Below are 13,048 nucleotides of genomic sequence, written 5' to 3'. Positions count from 1 at the left end.
CTATCCTGTCTTTTATGATCTTGTCTATCTTCTCACAGGATTTATTGTCCAAGAAAGCCCTCATCACTCAGCTCTGCCATCTCAGTCCAAAAGTCCACTCTCCGCCTTACTATTCTGGCCATGAACTACTATTGCTATGAGCAAGTTTGTAATTCAGTTTGTTTTTACTTTCAAACTCACCACACAATGGACCAGGGGACATGCAAGGACTGGACTAGGTTGAAAGTCTGCAGTTTATTTGCAGGGACAGATCCCATGCCAAATAAACTAATCTTTTTTTTTTTTTACGGAGGGACTTAAACACTAGTTTTAAACCTTTTCTGGTGGGATACAAAAATTATGATAGATTATCATAGTTTTTTTACTTAAGTCATCTTTCATTCACAAATACAAGCTGCTTGTATTGCTGGTTACCAGACATGTGTGATGCAGATTTTCTGTTAATATTTTAGAAAACAGTGTGACTGGATGCATTTACATGTAAAAAAAATGGCCCTTTATTATGGTTCCAGACCCATCCATTCATTCTAGACCCAATCGACATGCAAGGTAGTAGAGCATCATTTAATAAACATTTTTTTAAAATATATAGACAATCTATAGTAACAACTAGAGATGCATTTCCACAAGAAAATGTTAAGTGTCAATGCTAAACAGCAACAGAGGATCGCTAATCTCAGGAAATTACAGATTATACAGCTCTAACACATATGCTTAGAGCACACAATAGGCTTTATGATTAGTAAAACAGTATTAAAAATGAGTTTACAGTCTTCATTAAGTGTGTAGCAATAAGCCAGATAACTTCCCCGATCAAGACAAAAAATTCTCTCCATTTATTACATTTAAGATCTAAAGTGTTAAAAGACTGTGTAATCAAATATACCCATCCTCCCTGGGTGGCTTTAAGTGTAAAAAATGCCAATAATACTTAGATTACTGTCTTTGAAGAGAACAAATTAGAAGTCTATAGTCTTCTTCTAATCTTGTAGTTTTCTAATAGGTCCACTTTGGTAGTACAAAGACATGGAATGGGCCGTACATTAACATTCATTCTAGCTGTCTGTGAGAAAGCTGACTTGTGACAATGAGTGGTGATGCACTTTAATAGGTAGAGCAAAAAGTCTTCAAAACTTTAAGCAAGCATGAATAAAAAGCAGAAGATATTATTGGAGTGAGTGTTATCTGTGTGTCAAAAGGATGTAGGTTTTGCTGTTTCCAGTTGACTAACGAGTTTGTAGTCATCCTCAACATTGGGATATTGCAGGTAAATCTGGTTGGTAATGTAAGTATTTTCAACATCAGTTAGATACACGTATTTCTTCAAAACTGTTATGTTGATAAATAGATAGACAGTGTAACCAGAGAGAATTGAGGCAGAGTGAGAACCGCAAAGGTACGACAACATCTGTGTTAGCTGTTTGCAAGGGAGAGAGGGGTTTTATCCCCCTTTATGCAGAACAGAGAAAGCCCATGCCCCAATTTAAGTCAATAGGAGACTAATGGGATTTCACCTTAACATTGGCCATTGTTTCTCTATGGTGGTTAAGGGTCTTTTGCAGCCATTTATCATAATTCACAAAGTTGTGCTCAAATCGAGACTGTCAGTTGTCAATAAATTGATTTGGGAAAATTAACTTTATTTCAGGCTATTATCTCTTTATACTTGCAGCCTGGTTGCTTGCTTAGCTAACTAGAAAGGTAAGGTAACTTTTTAAATGTAGACGTTTCGTTTTTATGCTCGTTAACATAACTGGTTTTAGTTGAAATAAAATAATAATAATATAGTCCTTAGCCCCTATCTAGTAAGCTCTTGTTAGCACACATTAGCCATGTTGCCATTGATCTTTCCAAACGTTTATTTAGCTTCCTAAGCTACCATTAGCTAGCGAGCTTGCTAAATTTAGTTACATTGTCATAACCATTGCAACCAAAAGCACTACATGAGCTCAGGAGGGACGTGTCAGAGTTGGAGCAGTGTTGATATCTCAAACGCACCAGGAGCAGCGCCAAATAACGTGTGGAATAAAGAAAAGAAGACAACTTGGCCGTTTCTATTACCGCACACTTTACGAAGTACACTGCAATACAGTGCGTAGTACACACTAAGCACTTACATCTGTAGTGCGTTCTGTCGCTGATTAGTTTTGTCTCAAATGGAACACTGACGGACACAAATGTGCAAGCCTTTTACCCATAAATCTGTGCGCCAGCTTCCTCCGGCCAACTGGAAATTTTAAACAAAGATGGCGGACCAAACTCCGCAGACGGCCGTGTTTTGTATGTAAATGTACATCTTTTAGCGTTTTCTCACTTAGATTTTTCAAAAGTTACCGAGAAATAGACACTGCACTATCAGATAACATAGTTATTGTAACCAGCAATAATGGTTGAAGTGATTTGCGAGGCGTCAGTCAGTCAACTTTCCTGAAAAGCTGCCGAAAGGGCTTCTCCTCTTCCGCTACGTAGCCAAGATGGCGCCCGTTTAGAGCGAGTAGTGTCCATCGTTTCACACTGCATTTTTTGACCGTTTGCAGTGCGCCATCAGAGTACTTTCAGTGCCCTGAATTCTGCTGGTTTCTTTCAGTGTGAACGCCCTAAGCACTGAAAGTTTGAAGTGTGCAAGTGCGCGGTAATAGAAACGGCCCTAGAGATGCATTTTCTGGCGAAAATGTAAAGTGTGATTGCGTCGCAGCATCATAGGACTGTGATTTTTTGTACTACTACCCCCCTGTTGGACAAGTTATGGGGCAGAGTGCGTCACGTTCACAATGCCTGCATGAATCTTGTGTTTACCATTGTGACACAAGATACACAGCAACCCTCCATTCAGCAAAGGCACAAGATCACCATGAACTCAATGGTGAACTCAGCTGTTTCTAAGCTGATTTAAGCCTAAACTAATATGGTTTGAATTTCATCCACTTTTTGTATATAATCTAATTGCTCATTAGAGGAAAAAATAAATCCTTTGAAATAACTATAATCTTGGTTAACTATACGCACAGTTCCTAATTAAAAGGTAATTTAGGCTCTGAGCTATGCATTGCGATGGAGTGTTTTCATGAGCTCATGAGAGATTGCAACAAATCATAGTCTGCTTGAATAAACTGACGTTGTAATGAAACTATTTTATATGATATAATAGAAGAAGACATTATATTATATTTTTGTCACCTGTATACCTGTCAAGTTAACATGACTGAAACTCATGAGGTTAGTGATTGAAATCCGTTGATAGATATCAGCAAGCTAATGTGGGGTATCATAACATGCGCGCTGATGCAATCACACTATTAATACTTAAGAAGAGCAATAGTGTGATGGCTTAGTCTGATTGAGCAATCACACTAATTAAGTTCAACATAAGATAACTTTGACCCCATGGTGTAGGTCTACCTTACAGGACAGCTACAGGACCGCGAGGAGCAATTCACTGAATTTGATAAAAAAGTGTATTGGTGGACTGTTCCTCTAACAGTGTTAGTCAGTGTTATGTGCTCTACTCTACTATGCTCTTTTGGGATCCGTCCATTTCAGCCATGTGTATAACATTTCATTGTTTTCATATTGTTTCATTAGAAAAAAATACTGAGTGAATGTCCATGTTTCTGAATACAAAGATATTAATCAGTCTCCAAAAAACGCCTGATGGGAGAATTCCATACCACCCAAATCAGATCTAAACTGTGTCTGGCAATGGCGTCCTCTTTTGAGAACTCTCATGTTTCGGTCTGATGTTCCAAGAGAAATAGAGGGTTTTTGGATAGACCAGGGGAGTACCACTGTCTATGGATAGTAATCACACAGCCTCACAGGCATTCTGAACAGATCCCTGGAACCTGTGTCGGGCGAGGAATGAGAAGCTGAATCCCCATACTGTATTTGGTTTCCTCTGAACTCTTTCTGCTCTCAACATAAAGCTCACCAATGTTTCAGAGGTAATGATGTGTGGTGACTGTTTTACAGCCTAACTGCTTCATAAACCTACATACAGCATATGACTTACTATTAAAGACTAAAGCAAGATTAAAGTAATGCGAACGTAATGTGAAAAGAATAATATTATATTTTGGAAAAATGAAAGTGGTGTTTTTCGCGGCAGTGGGAGTATTCAGTGATCAGGCATGAAAAGCTATAAAGAGTAAGACTGCTGAGGCCTGCCAGAAATCACTTTTCTATGGTAGAGTTAGGCCCAAAGAGAATTTAATTTATCTGTTAATTTTGGCCACTAAAGGCACTGTTTTGAAGGTGCCCTCACTTACTGTTTAAATGTCAGCAATAGGTTCGGTTTGGATCTCAACGGCCTAAGCACTACATAGCATGTGACTCAGCAGTAAAGTCTTGTGTCAGAATGATTTTCACAGCATACTAACCCTTTCTGATTGAAAAATGCCTTGCACACAAACAAAAGCTAATAGAACATAAACACACATTACCAATTTGAGTTGAAAACTACAATGAAGGACGAGCTGCACTGAAGTCAAAATTGTTCAAAATAAAATGGCCAAGGTCCTCCTGATTTGCTTACTCAACTAAGCGTCAACTCTCTGTCGATCCAATTTAAAAACAGCCATTGAGCCTTTGTCATGGCCTCTCTGTCACCAACCCCAAAATCTGACACCAGATCACATAGCTGTAAACACGTAATCCAAACCAAACATCTGCTAAACATTCTGGAAATCAATCCTCTCATTTGCATTCCCAAGCCCTCATATTGTAGTGTCCTGGGTCTCTCTCTCTAGGGAGTGTTGACAGCCTCTCTTGCATTGCAAGCCTTGTATTTTGAAGTTCACACACAGGAAAAACACAAACACAATGGAAGACAGGAGGGCAGGGCATACCTCACAGTGACAAAGACATTAATGGTGGACAGATAAAGTAAAACTAATATAAGGGACTAACACTGGCATTAAACAGCATAACACAGACAAAATCACACACATTACCATCAAACACAAAAGGGAGCCATGGACTGAATTGTCCTGGGAAGAACAATACAAACTGGTAGAACATCAGTTTCTTGCCCACATTGAATGCTGGGAGCTACCCACAGTCTCTCGCTCCGCAGCATGCCCCAAGTTTCGCCAACCCAACCCGCTGCAATATCAATTCCTCTCTGTGCTCACACCAAAAACAAATTCTACCAAACAAGATGAGACTGCACCCCAGTGATTACTTCACTCATTAAAACAAACTGATATTGTAACCACTAGGTCAGGCTGGTTAAGCAGTCCAATAACATCTTATTTCAGGCAGAAACAACCGATATGAACAACAAACTCAGCTCATTAAAACACTTCAAAGGTATGGGAACAAATTAAAAATTGACAGCACACACAGTCTTGCTCGCCAAATACCCCTGATGTCTATCAATGTGCAACTGTGTTTCACAAATTGAAATTACAACTGGTTGCTATTCAGTGTGAACACAACCAAGGAAATACACAAATCAGATGCAGAAACAACTGTCATTGTGTGTTGCTATGCAAGGAGTCTTCACATTCACTCCTCATAGCAGCATTATTGTGAACCTATCTACATATTGTAAATTCGACTTGAAGGGGTGTGTGCACATCTGGGCTCACATTTAACCCACAGAAGTTAGCCCTTACATCTGAGGCCTGAAAGGTTCTTAACGTTGTTCCTTCCATAGCTAAGGGCAATAATGAAAGGTATGTTAACTAGCACAGATGCTTTACAAAATCTCTCAAATTGCCAGCACATCCACTCCATTTCTGTCTGAAGGGCTGTTCAGCCTTTCAAACGTAATACTTTGAAAACATTTAGCACTCCCAGGAACTTTGAAAAGCGATGAAAAAAATGACCAAAACATTCTGTATTTACCATAGCATTTTTCCATCAATAAATGACACAGCCATTCACAGTGTGAGTTCATGAAAAACTCAGCCGCATGTCTCGGTGTGGATCTTTCCAGAAGTGAGAGTAGGGGGAAAATATGATCAGACAAAGCTTAAATGCAAACTGTGTTAGTGACTTATTATGTATGTATGTCTCTGTTTATGCTCTGCCTACATAAACAATTACAGAGTGTTTGTTTAAAAGCCATACAGGATGGCAAACATACTGTCTCATACTTTCCCGCCCCTCCATATTGCTGCAGTGTGCCAGACCTCACACTTAGCGATCCTATATCCATTGCATTAAGTTAACCACCCATAATTGTTACTTATGTGCCAGCTGAATGTGGTGAATTCTTGAGATGTTCTTTCATAATTCGATTCTGAGTCTGGGTCTCTTCTCGGTCCTCTTCACAAACACTGACACGTTGGAGAATCCATGCAAACTCTTAAGCAACTGGTCCTCTGGAGAGGGACCGTTAAGATGTCTTGTCTGAGATATTGTGCTGTAGGAGTTCCTTCTCCCTTTACTGTACGCAAGGAGAGAAGCAGTCACACCGTCGTCTTTGGAAACATACTCTGAACAGAGGAAATGTCCAGATCCTCTTTATTTTCTAACAAGTACCCTTGCCAGGTTAACAGACCTTTCATGCAAAGGGACTTCACCGGGACAGCCTTATGCTTAACTCAAACCTTTCATCTCAACCCTGCAATATGTTTTACAATTACAAACCTAAATAGACATATAAAAAGTGTGGGACTCAAGCCGAGGGCCTTGGAGGTGTTTCACCAGGCCAGCACTGATTTGGCTGGGACAGCAGACTCTGAGTGGATCAATAGGTTAGCTTGTCAGTGAGTGTAACATAATCATGAGTTTCCCTGAGCAAGACTCAGAGCTTTATGACTGACTATTCACCATTTCAGGATAAGTACTGGGGATTTTGCCAGACAATACATAAGTCTGTGATTATACAAAAAGGAAGGAGTGAACCAGAGAATAAAGCTGGGTATGTGGAATGTAAAATATACAGTGCGTGGGAGATGCCCTGGCAGAAACTCTGAGCCACTTAAAGAAGGGAATGACTGCTTGAATCTTGGATTCAGGCCTGGCGCTTGGCACAGTGTAAACCTGGTTTCTGCTATATTTCATTTAAGGTAATTTATAGATTTGTGTGATAAAACAACATTAAAAAATTTACCCCTGTCCTTTTTTCCCCTGATCAAAAGAAACAGTGTTCAGCCCCAAGGCAATTCATTCACATTCCTATAACATTATTTATTTCCATATGAATTATTACCGGACATAGCATATTTCATATCGTAATCCTGTTTCTTATTTATAGACCTAATATAGACCAAGCTCTGCAGGTCTTTATACCAAATCATGATTTGTATTAGAATGATATAATCAAATCTCCATTTAGGAGTGGTCGTAGTCTGTTTCTTAGAAAACAGAAACCCTTGCGAAAGAAGCTGGCTTCTCCTGCCTGAAAGACAAAGGAGGTTGATTAATGTCTGAGCCTGATTGTTTTCCTAATTTCCTCTAATGCAGTGCTCTGGCCCGTAAAAAAATTGAGTTAAAGCTAGCTGTCCAACTGACATTAGTCATTTACCAGGTTGACTCATTGAAAGGGCAAGCTTTCAAGTCCTCCCTTTTTACAGGAGGTCTCTCAAATGACAGCTTTTTCCTGACAACTCCGTGGAGGTCCACTTTAAAAAGGATATCGTTTCTTGTGGGTGATGTAAGTATAGCTGAGATCTGACCAACCATTATGTTCATCATTGGAGAGCGGATTCACAGCCAGTGAAATCTGATGATAATTTAGAGCATGACTTCAGCAGAGGGGACACAAAAGCCTTTGCAATGACATCTAGGCCACATCCAGCAGCTCAGCGGAGGTCAGAGGTCGGAGAGAAACTGGCCTGCGAATCCTCCAGATGTGTGCGAGTGAGAGAACATTCGGTCTTTTTTACAGTCTAAGAATTTTCCCCTTCGCACTTGCTATCTGTTGTGTCCCATGAAGAACTTCGAACACCATTCTACTTTTTCCACCGGAATAGGCCAAGTGTCACTGATATAATGCTACATTTCCTTTCTAGGTTTTTTTTCTCAAGTATCTCAGAGGCAGTCCAAAATAAATTAAAAAATGCCTTCAAAACAGAATATGTTTAGTTGATTTATGTTATAAATATATCAGAAATGGCTCATACAGACACACTATGTACAGTATGTACACTGGGTGTCTGGGTACAAAATGTTCAATGTGTGAAATGAAGATATTATGTAACTGAGTAGGCACTTCTGACAATGTGCAAACAGCTGTAAAATGTAGTGCAAACACCAACTGTGTTACAGTTTACTTTGCTGCCATTAGAGGTTTCTGAGTTTTCTGTTGTTATATGATTAAACACTGTAAATGTTTATCTGATCTTAGATGATGATCTCTCAATCCCCTCTCTTAAACAGTGAAGTGCTGTTACCTTTTCTCCACTGTACGGCACACATTTGCTCATAACACCCACACAGACTGAGTGTGAAAGAGAGTGGAAAGGGAAGAGGGAGAGGGAAGAAGCCAGAGAGAGAGAGAGAGAGAGAGAGAGAGAGACTCCTCCTTGTACTGACCCTGGCGTGATTCTAACTTCTAGATTCCACCTCTTGTGACTTAATTAATGCTACAATAAAAATGATAGATCATAAGCATACAAAAGGAGCACCTCTCAGTATGGCCCAACCCATGCCTTGTTATGGTTGGAAGGATATTTTGTTCTCTAGCGTAGCTATGTCAGTTATCGGACAGTGTCCAACATCGGCCATTCTGTTAAACAATCAAAATGCTAAGCTTAATAATGGCTTAACAATCGATATGCTCAGTTTAATAATGGATTAACATGACAATGCGAACGTTTGCCGATAACACACACCGTCCGATAATGAACACCGTTACGATACTTGTTTACTGAACATATTAAGACTACACTTGGCATATTACTTAAAAAACACCATTTATCAATAAGAGGTAGTTTAGTATCCTTCACGGTGATTACCAACATATACATAATAAAGTGATTAGTAACGGCTGGTGTTTTAGATTTTATACCTTCTATAGGAGGGATTCTGTGATGCAAAACATACCTCCACCTCACAGCTCAGGTTATTGCCCAGAAATACCAAGAAAACTCTGTTGTGTCACAACATACACATGAGTGTGTAAGAGCCAGCCAGTCTTTTTTGTTATCCAGGCTGAAAAATCTCACCAAGAAAAATTCAAATTCAAATGTTGTCAAATTACACTTTTTTTTCTATTAAATAACACTATTGGTGCTGTACCCAACACTTTGCAGGTTTGAATGAAATACAAAGTAGGAAACTGCTGTGGCACCCACATATTGCCTGAGGCCAACTCCATGCCTGCCTTCTCACTTCCTCAGTCACGGCTGCATTCCAGCCAGGGAGAGGTGGCTATTTTCCATTTCAAGCACCTGTTACCTTGGAGACTGGGTAACTAAGGAAACGCACATTCACAGTTCTTTGAAAGTCACCATCTATGGACAAAGATGGGATACACCCTGTATTGTGCTTTGTATGTACACAAAATGTATGTGATTTTAGTATGCAAGTTGCATGTTCGCTTCGCTAATTCTTTTCCCAAACATGTTGAGATGAGATTTATATTTTAGTGTCATATCTCACATAAGACTTTATCTCTGTGAAATATTATCTTCCTGAGTGCCAGGTACCAAAGCTGTACCAAGCTTTTTCACTTAATGTGGATTAATCACAACATCATTATTTATAGTGGAAAACCTTTCATATGAATGCATACACAACCCCGTCTTACACGTTTCTGTTAGATGTATATGTATGCAACTTTGACATATACAAATAGAGCTGGTATATATTATGGATGCTTGTAAAATGCATTTCTTTTGTGGGAGTTTTATATATTGCCTTTGTCAGTCTTTCTCAGTGTCTGCAGAGTTCTTAATTATTTAATTATTAAGACTAAGGTCTCTTCCAGCCTTTGTCAGTCTTTCTCAGTGTCTGCAGAGTTCTTAATTATTTAATTATTAAGACTACGGTCTCTTCCAGGCTACCAGTGTGTTCTGTGTGAGAGTGAACAAAATGTTCTGTACCACCTTTACCACCTGTCTCAACTTAAGGTAGAACTCAGTAATAAGACCTCTTTGGGAAGAAAAGAGGTGGTTGCATGTGTGTCTTAAGTAGATGTTTTGAAAAGCAACACAATCAACCACTGGAGATTAATCTGTCTCCACCCTCCCATCACTTAACATTCCTTCCAATCGGTACTTAATATTCCCATGAATACCACACTAAAACCTAGTCATTAGACGCAGACGAGTAGTATGTCTGTGATCTTAACACCGCATCCTGCTCCATGGCTTTAATTCTTTGCATATTTCCTCTGCCTATTTTATGTAATGTGTTTGGCAGACGATTATGAGGGGTGGCGCCTCTGTAAACAACCTGTCTCATTGACTATCTTGTTAATACTATCGCTATTTGTTATACATGCCTTATTTTATGGCTACTATCTGTACCTGGAACTGAAGTTGTTTTACTCAGGTGGTGCTAACCACGGCGTTCAGGTTAAGGTTGAGGTTTTAGTTAGAGAGTGAACAAGGTGATGTCATGTGTAATGTGCACGAAAGCTATTAGCATCGGGTTTCCTTGTATCTTAAAATAGAAGACCAGTCTTTTTGCGTAACTGTTTTCTAAACATGTCACTTGAGCAACAACAACAAAACACAAACAAAACAAATGAAAAGAAAAGAAAACAAAGCTATACTATAGACTGTATAGGAGCATGAAAGTAGTCATGCCATGCTTGGCTTTATAGTAATGTCGGAAGCTCCAGATTAGCACTAATGGCCATGCAAGCAGCCAGCAGACAGATTACTACCTGCATTGGAGACCTGAGTCACATCCCATTGCTTCTGAAAGCCCCTTTCACATCCTCTTTTCCCAGACCCTCTCTTGGCTCACAGGCCTTCATTCATTACAGTGAGACTAAAGGAAGAATACCCTGAGAAAAAGCAAAGAACAAAAACACTATTTCCTGCTATCTCTGAGTGTATGCAACCACATCAAACGTGTGGCAGGGGGAGGGGGGAGGCAGTGAGGCAGTGTGAGGTTGTTAGCTAAGAGCGCAGTGGCCGGGTGAGAGGAAGGGAGAGGAAACGGAGAGAATGCTGTGAGTGGGCTGAGTGCAGACGTACCTCCACAGGGGAATGAGGGAAGCGCCAGAGCTGGGCTGGGCAGGATGCTGGGGCTAGCAGGCTGGATGGAGAGTGAGCACTATGGAATGAAGCAGCTGGCTGCTCACCCTTCAAATCCTCTCCCCACCCCGCCACCCCCCTCTCCCACTCCCGCTCTGTGGGCAAGAGACTGGTTCACATCAGCGTGTCTGCACAGTGAGGTGAGGGCCCCCACAAACCACTCCCTTTTTTTTCTTCTTAATTAGTCTGCACAGACAGCTGTTATCATAGGAAAAACAGTCACGGCAACACTTTGAAAAGGCATGGGGGGAAAGTTGAACGGACTCCACTTGAAACATCACTGAATTGCGGCAGCGGTCCATGGCCAGCCCAATGCCCAGTGAGTCAGATCAATGCAGTGAGAACAAAGAGACTTGTGCAAATAGGAAAACTTGGTTAATGAGGGAGCTGCGAAAAGGAAAGGCCTTGCTGTCAATCTCCAAGGCTTTGTTCCCTACATTACACAATGTGTCACTGACTGTTTACTAGAAGTCATGTCTGGATTTGGATGACATCAGATACTGGTCATCATATTCTCCTGAATTACTGATGAATCAAACAGGATTGTCCTAGATGTTAAGAGTGGGTGATGGTGGAGAATGCAGGCTCCTAAAACATGATCTCTGAATTAAGGGAATAGTGTGGTGGAGTGTCAACCCACGTTGATAAAGGCACTATTCTTCTCTTAGCAGGAAATAGCCTCAGCCAACTGCGTCATAGGAGTGTTACCTATCTCATTTATTATGGAAACGTCCTGCCCATTCATGTAAAATGTATGCCCTTTGAATTGATAGTAACACCTAATTCACACGTTCTTTCTCTCTGTGTTTTAGGACTGACTGTCCATCAGTGGCTGAACAAGTGAAGTTGCAAGTGCTGCAAAGCCCGGTTTAATTTGTGTGGATTCCAAACGTAGCCTGGAGGCTAAATAGGTATTAAAGAACGAAATGCCAACATGGATCATAACATGGATCAACACTAATGAACTCAATTAACTAAATTAATTCATTGTAGAAATTCATCACATAGTGTCCTTTTTTTCACGCCATACTGTACGAATAATGATCTATCCCTGCACACCATAAGTCATTTAGTGTATTACATATAAGACATACAAGGTATGAGACAAGAATTAACAATAATATAATTAAGGTCACTAATGTGGCACTGTTATTCAATATCTGTTTATTGAATGTTATCATCAAAGCTAATGGAACCTGGCAGTTTGTCCACCAGAGGGCACAAGGCAACACACTTGTTTCCTAGGTTACGAATATAAGTTGACCACTGTAGTAACGTTACAATGGAGTCTGACGTGTGTCTTCATGGTAGGGTGTTCATTTTCACATGATAAGCATTACTTCAATAATAGTAAAGTTCTTCTTTAAGCCTCAAAACGCCTGAGTACATTCATGTCAGCCATGCCTGGTTTTGCTGCTGTAACCTTATAGTTGTTAGTACCACATTCAACTGCAAAATAACGTTAGCCTCTATCACTCAACTAACGTTAATGCCAACTTGATTGTTGGTTTATTTGTGAAACAGTAAGGCAGTTGTACCGAGTAGCTGAACAACAGCCCCATCATCATATCACACCCATTCTCTGGCTATATCGCCACTTTTCCTTGTCCTCGATGGAAAATGTCATGAGGTCAAGGTAAGATGTGAAGGAGAATTCATAAGGACTTAGGAAAAGACAACTGTGGTGTTAATAGAATCCAACTGCACTGGGTCATGATGATCCTTTGTTGTTGCTGCCGCAAGGAATTGTGGGACGGCATTATCTCCTTTTCTTTCAAAAGGATGGTGCAGTGTACCTAATGCTGAAGGAGACGCGTAAGGAAACTTTCAAACACCTTTCTTTCAGCATTTAGAGAACTCGACCAACTCTTATCATGAATGCCACTTCG

The 13,048-nt window shown here is 40.2% G+C and overlaps 1 long non-coding RNA gene across 1 annotated transcript in view; it reads left to right on the top strand.

Moving 5' to 3' along the window:
* LOC116218393 overlaps positions 1-12,535 on the top strand; it is a 91,146-nt gene extending 78,611 nt beyond the window's left edge. Inside the window, exon 3 of the long non-coding RNA XR_004162822.1 lies at positions 11,972-12,535. This is a non-coding gene — a long non-coding RNA (uncharacterized LOC116218393). The remainder of the gene's footprint in view (positions 1-11,971) is intronic.
* Positions 12,536-13,048: the final 513 nt, after the last annotated feature.

The sequence above is a fragment of the Clupea harengus genome, chromosome 2 (assembly GCF_900700415.2).
Source record: "Clupea harengus chromosome 2, Ch_v2.0.2, whole genome shotgun sequence".
NCBI lineage: Eukaryota > Metazoa > Chordata > Actinopteri > Clupeiformes > Clupeidae > Clupea > Clupea harengus.
The sequence above is the reverse complement of the archived record's forward strand: the minus strand, read 5'-3'. Positions and strand labels throughout refer to the sequence as shown.